Source organism: Bubalus bubalis, chromosome 21, assembly GCF_019923935.1.
Source record: "Bubalus bubalis isolate 160015118507 breed Murrah chromosome 21, NDDB_SH_1, whole genome shotgun sequence".
Lineage (NCBI taxonomy): Eukaryota > Metazoa > Chordata > Mammalia > Artiodactyla > Bovidae > Bubalus > Bubalus bubalis.
The window spans coordinates 30,558,813-30,564,812 of record NC_059177.1 but is presented as its reverse complement, the minus strand read 5'-3'; the positions used below and the strand labels follow the sequence as shown (position 1 = coordinate 30,564,812).

At 40.3% G+C, this 6,000-nt stretch overlaps 1 protein-coding gene across 15 annotated transcripts in view; it reads right to left on the bottom strand.

Moving 5' to 3' along the window:
* The window catches only part of FOXP1 (forkhead box P1), a 625,706-nt gene that overhangs the window by 50,132 nt on the left and 569,574 nt on the right, over positions 1 to 6,000 (bottom strand). The window lies entirely within an intron of this gene.

Below are 6,000 nucleotides of genomic sequence, written 5' to 3'. Positions count from 1 at the left end.
GTCAATAAAAGTGTGCAGTGAAGACAGTCCCTATCTTTTCAGTGATGCTTTATAGTTACACACCGGAAGTGATCACGTGGAACACTGAGGCTAACTAACGACTTAAAATGTAAGAGCACATGGTCTCTACGGTGACACTGTGCTGGGTGCACGGGCACAGTGATGTGCTGAACTGACTGGGTAGACAGAAAAGTCTCAAATAAGCTTTCAAAGCCTATGAGGAAAAATTAAATTGCATTTGCATTTCTGACTAAAATCTGTTTGCTGACAGAAAAAAAAATGCATTCCGATGTTACTTGCTTTTTTCTGAGCAAAGAGGTGGCACTGGGCCTGTTGTCTTTGGTAAACTTTGTCTCAACTTTTCTACTGAACATTCTATAGATCACTAGAGGGCGCTGTGGCCTTTAGGCCATTCTGACCTCTCAGTGCTTGGAAAGGTCTTGAACTCCTGAACAATGTCGAAAGGTGAAAGGAGAGACTTTAAGGGGGAAAAAATGTTTCTTGGTACCACCTGATATTTCTTTTTCTCAAACCAACTCAAAAAGGCGTAAGGGGGAAAGTCAATCCATAAACATATTAAGCTCGTTGTGCAAAACTCCAAGACTTGTCGCCTGGGAACTGATGGGGGAAATTTTCCTCCCGCACCCCCCACCCTCGGTTCTGGAGATTGAAATGCAGAGGCGAGAATGGTTATTTGCATATGCCCACCTTCTAGAAGCTAGTCCCCCTCCACGTGCTCTCCTGTACTCACCAGAGGTAATTTCACTGCAGAACGTTCAGGCGTGCAAACCCAGAGCCACGAATAGGTTTCGAACAATTTATGATATCTGGACTCCTTCGACATGTATTAGCATATACCTGGTTTCTTTAACATACACTTTGTTTTTCCAAAACCACAAACATCGGTGCTGGAATTTCATGTGGAAGCGCTTAAGGGGCTGAAAGTTAACACCTTTGTGATCCTTGCAGCCTCGCGGTGGCTGCGGAAACAAAAGCCTCTTTGTCGAGGCTTTCTTGAAATGTTTTCTTAACATGTTCCAAGTAGTTTTAGGCCGGGAACTAAAGTAAACAAGATGTTACCATGATAAAAACACTTGTGAAAACATCACAGAGCAGCACTTAGGAGTTTCTTGCACATAAAACTCTTCACAGTTTTCAGAAGTGAAATTCACAGGAAAAAAATTTTTTTTTCGTTAAAAACTGAATTAGCGATGAAATGTCCTCTACTGTCTCCAGCCCTCAACCTTTTTGAAAGGGTCAAAGTTCCACTGCTGGGCATTTTCTTGTGACATTTCCCTTCCTGTCTTCTCCAAGAGGACACATAAAATTTATTTTGGCTTTAAGAAGTAATGTACATCTGACTAACGTGTAAAGGAATTTGGGTTTTGATTATCTGGCATGGTGCTTTTCTTCATGAGCAATAACCAAAAGATAAAAACAAAAACAAAATTTCCTTCAAATGGCTAGTAAGCAAGGACCCAAATTATACTTTTTCCCAAACACACATGAGGGCCTGGTATTTGTGGAACTATGGATCTGTGTCTGATTTTACCCTTCAAGTCAGAAGCAGGAAAATGTGGTCATGATTTAACCTTCATATCTACTCCCCACCTTGCTGAAGAATAGTATGCGCCCTTTTTCAAAGAGCAAAGAGGAAGAAGTATAGATTCCTGTTTTTATTGGTGAGGACTCTGACTTCAACCTAGTTAAAAAAGAAAAAACAAAGAACTTGATCCATGAGGGGTGTGGACAGGAGCACACTCAGAACTTTCACCTATCTGGATGGTACTGGGCTTGTTTTTGTTTTTCTGTTATCGGAGGATTCCAAGCAATGCAGGGCTGGCGGGCTGCAGTGAAGTTGAGCATGGGTACCTGCTGGTATCGGCTTTGTCCAACAAACACAACCGTCACGTGATAACTCACGGTTGATAGAATAAAAAAAAAAAAACAAAAAACACTCAAACTGCAACTTGTTTTGAGAAGAAACAGGGAAATAAATGCACACAATAGACTGGGTATCTGCTGATTCTGATAAAGCATCCCTCTGTTGGCTGGGAGGGAAAGCCAACAGGACGGTTATTTGTACAGTATTTATCTTTGAAATCAAGGGCCCTGTGGTATACCTCACCTTGGGAACAAACACTGCGGAATGATCACAGAAGAGTGTCAAATCTCTGTTTCTGATTTACCAACAGTTATGATATTTTTTACTCAGGAAGAGGAAAAAAAAAAAAAAAAAAAAGGTCTCATTCTGAGACCTGAAACAAGCCAGGAGAGCGATGCCCAGGGAATGGATGTGGCTCAGCTGAAAACATAATGACACCAAAGAGAGTACCCTAGGTCAGAGGTCAGCAAACTGGTGCAAAGAACGCAGCCACACCCACTCCTCACACAGAGTCCTATGGCTGCTTCTGTGCCCACAAGCTGAGTGCTTGTCTCGGAGACCAGGTGGCCTGCGAAAGTCCATCATATCGAATATCTGGCTCCTTTACAGGAAGAGTTTGCCAGCCCTGTCCGACGATCACCTTTGACTGTGTAGGACACTCTACTGAAATTTATGGTTAAGGATTATGTTAAAGAACAGTCTCTTCTGACATATTAAAGCTCTGCATAGTCACAACCTCTTCCCTAGGTACAAGGTCAGAAATGCTTGTAAGAAAGTGAAACTGAAAGTTGCTCAGTTGCGTCTCTTTGTGACCCCATGGACTATACAGTCCATGGGATTCTCCAGGCCAGAATACTGGAGTGGGTAGCCTTTCCCTTCTCCAGGGGATCTTCCCAAACCCAGGGATCGAACCCAGGTCTCCCTCATTGCAGGTGGATTCTTTACCAGCTGAGTCACAAGGGAAGCCCAATGTTTGAATAGCTTCAATTATTTCTCTTTTTAAAAATACACTTAAGTAGATGAGAAAAGAAGTACTAATATTTTTCGACAGTGCCTGCTACGGACCAGACACCTAACATGATGTAACTTTTCATTCTCCCAACCCTAAGAGCAGTTATTATCATCATCCCAAATCACACATGCTTATCCTGAGCTCAAGTAACACACTCCTAGCAACTAGCTTCATGACCCATTCTGCCTTTCTTCAAAGCTTTCTTTACGCCTATTGCCGTACACAGTAAGCATACTGTTAATAAAATGAACTGCTTCTAACCAGGCGCTATTATCTAACAGTTAACAGCAAGTCCTATGAAGTCTCACTGTCTGGGCTTAGATCTTGACTCCACCTATTATTAGCTGTGTGACCTTGGGAAAATTATTTAACCTTGCTGTTCCTTAGTATCCTTATCTGTAGCTTAAGAGTAATACTGCAATAGTATCACTATAAGGTGGCTGTATTAACTGAGTTATATATGTAAAGCACTTCAAATTATGACTGTTGAACATCTCAGAGCTATACCAGGGGAGTGTAAAATTCAAATTTAGAAGATAGGTGGAGAAAAAAAATCTATGAAGCAACCTCTAAATCAAAGACAGAGCAGGGAATTTCCTGGTGGTCCAGTGGTTAAGACTCTGCACTCCCAAGGCAGGGAATGTGGTTTGATCCCTGACTGAGGAACTAAGATCCCACATGCCATGCAGCATGGCGATTAAACAAAAGGGGGTGCAGAGCAATTGACACTGTGTTAAGTAAGACAGTCTTGAAAATCTAAGACCTCTAGTATCAATTTTCTAAAACTGTAAGAGAATACCTCTAAAGTGGGATCATGGGACTAGGTCCTGCTCATGGGCCCAGGAAAAAGGTGCTTTCAGAGTCTACAAAATCTGGCAGTTTGAGAAGAAATGCTTCAAACATCACTTCCTGATAGTGCTGTGATGTCATTCCAAGAAGCCATATGCCAAAGCTGGTTTCACTACAGCCAACATGACCACCCTTCAGACTGAACCAACACACGAAGGACGTGAACTCACAAGACTTACTTACTTTTCACTACTCTAGGCCTTAAACTGGAAGACTGCTGTGAATTTCCAAGAGCTAAGATACCACTGAGGAAGAATATCAAAATCCTGCATTTGTCATAGACTGTCAATCAATGGGTAAACTTGGGAAAGCATCATGAGAACTCTAAGAACTAGAAGCAGTTTTATTATTCAGCATTTATTCTCCATTTGCTGCTTTACAAGATTCATTTTTTTACTTTTGGGAACCAAGTGTGTCATCCCCAGCCCCCATGTTGCCCCTGGGGGATGAACAATTTATTGCGCTCTGCAGGTCGGCATGTGACTCAAGCCTGGCTGCCTCATTATAACTGGTTCAGAGCTAGGACACCTACTCAATCTGGGCCAATGACAGTCCGCAAAGAACACTTTTCTGGAACTACTGAAAAAAGAGATGCACTCTGGGATCAATCAACTTGTGGCAGGTGAATCTGTCTTCTTTACTTTTACTTGGAAAGAGCCTGAGTAGGAAGTCAACACAGAAGAAAACAGAGCTAAGGAGCAATGAACCCATACTCCAATAACCTTGCTGAAGCATCAGGTCCAGTCACGCTTGCAGCCAGCTGTATTACCAGACCTCCTAGTTATAGGAGCCAATTATCAACCCCAACACCACCCTCCTTTTCTTTGGTTTAAGCCAATTTAAGTTGGATTTCTTTAACTTGCAAACGTAAATATTCCAACAAACATACATCAATAAGCAAGTACTAGGAACTAAAGAGGCAACAGTTGCAGGACTACAGTGAGCATTTCAATTTCTTTGAGCAAACGAGCCATGTCATGTGAAAAACCACACAAAATAATAGAGGGACATGAATGAAAGTGAAAACTAAATGGGTGGTTTCCTATACAAGGGCCAGACTCCTAATATCCTTAGAAGAAAAATGGGCTTTTTTTTTTAATAGGAATCAAGTCTAGGCTCTACTCTGATGACCTTCAGATCCATTTCTTTAGAAATGGATGTGGTTTGAAAGTGTGTTGTCTTTTCGTGGAGGTGTATTTGCACCCCCCCACTATATATATATATACACACACACACACACACACACACACACACACACACACCTAACATCAGCTCACATAATAAATGGACCTAAGATCTGAGTGGGAAATATTTTGCCTATTAACAAAAAATTTTAAGTGGTCAATTGGAAAAATGCCCTTTTCCCTAATGACTCTAAAACTGACACAAGTCAATAAGAATGTTGATAGTAATTCTATAGTTCCAGAAACTTTATAAAATAAATCATATTTACAGATGTTCACTGGCCATTCTATAAGGGAGTGAAATTAAACCAAGATATTTATCAAAGTTAGCATTGGTACAGAAAGTGAAACTAGAATTGAAATGTTTCTGCCAAGATCTTCTTCTCATTATCAAAATACAATTAAGCAAGTGATTAGGAAATAAGAAAACAAAGATTCTACAAGAATGGATTTAGGAGAGAACAAGGCCCAGTAGCACTAACTTGAATTATCATAATTGTAAAGAGCTGTTGCTTAATTTAAAATAAAGTATCACTGCTCTTGAGTATTAATATTTAGAAACAATTTTAACTATCTCTTTTCTAAAAAATTTTAAGTACTTAAGTTTTTAATGACCACATAATGCTCTTGAAGTAAAATATTAAAGTGGAAAAGCACCAAAACAGATTCACAGGCTTCCATTCATTTGTTAAAAACATGATATTCACCAGAAGTGCTTGCAGGTAACACTGTATCTCTATGGATGGCTTTATTAACATATTTGTACCCGGGTCCATAAAGATAGATACTGAGATTGTTCTAATAATATAAAGATCTTGCAAAACCAGAGACCTGCATGTAAATCAGCCCACCTCTATTATGGGGCTTGAATGAGACAGAAAAGTCAGAGGCAAAGACTCCCCACTGCCCCCCACCAACACCCAGTTTGCAAACCATCATGCACCTGTATATACAGGAGTTTTATACATGCATATGTTTGCTTGCTGCATGATACACAAATATAGTGAATATAATGCAATATTATACTCAGTCCATACATCAATGATTCAATGATACTACGAATATATTTA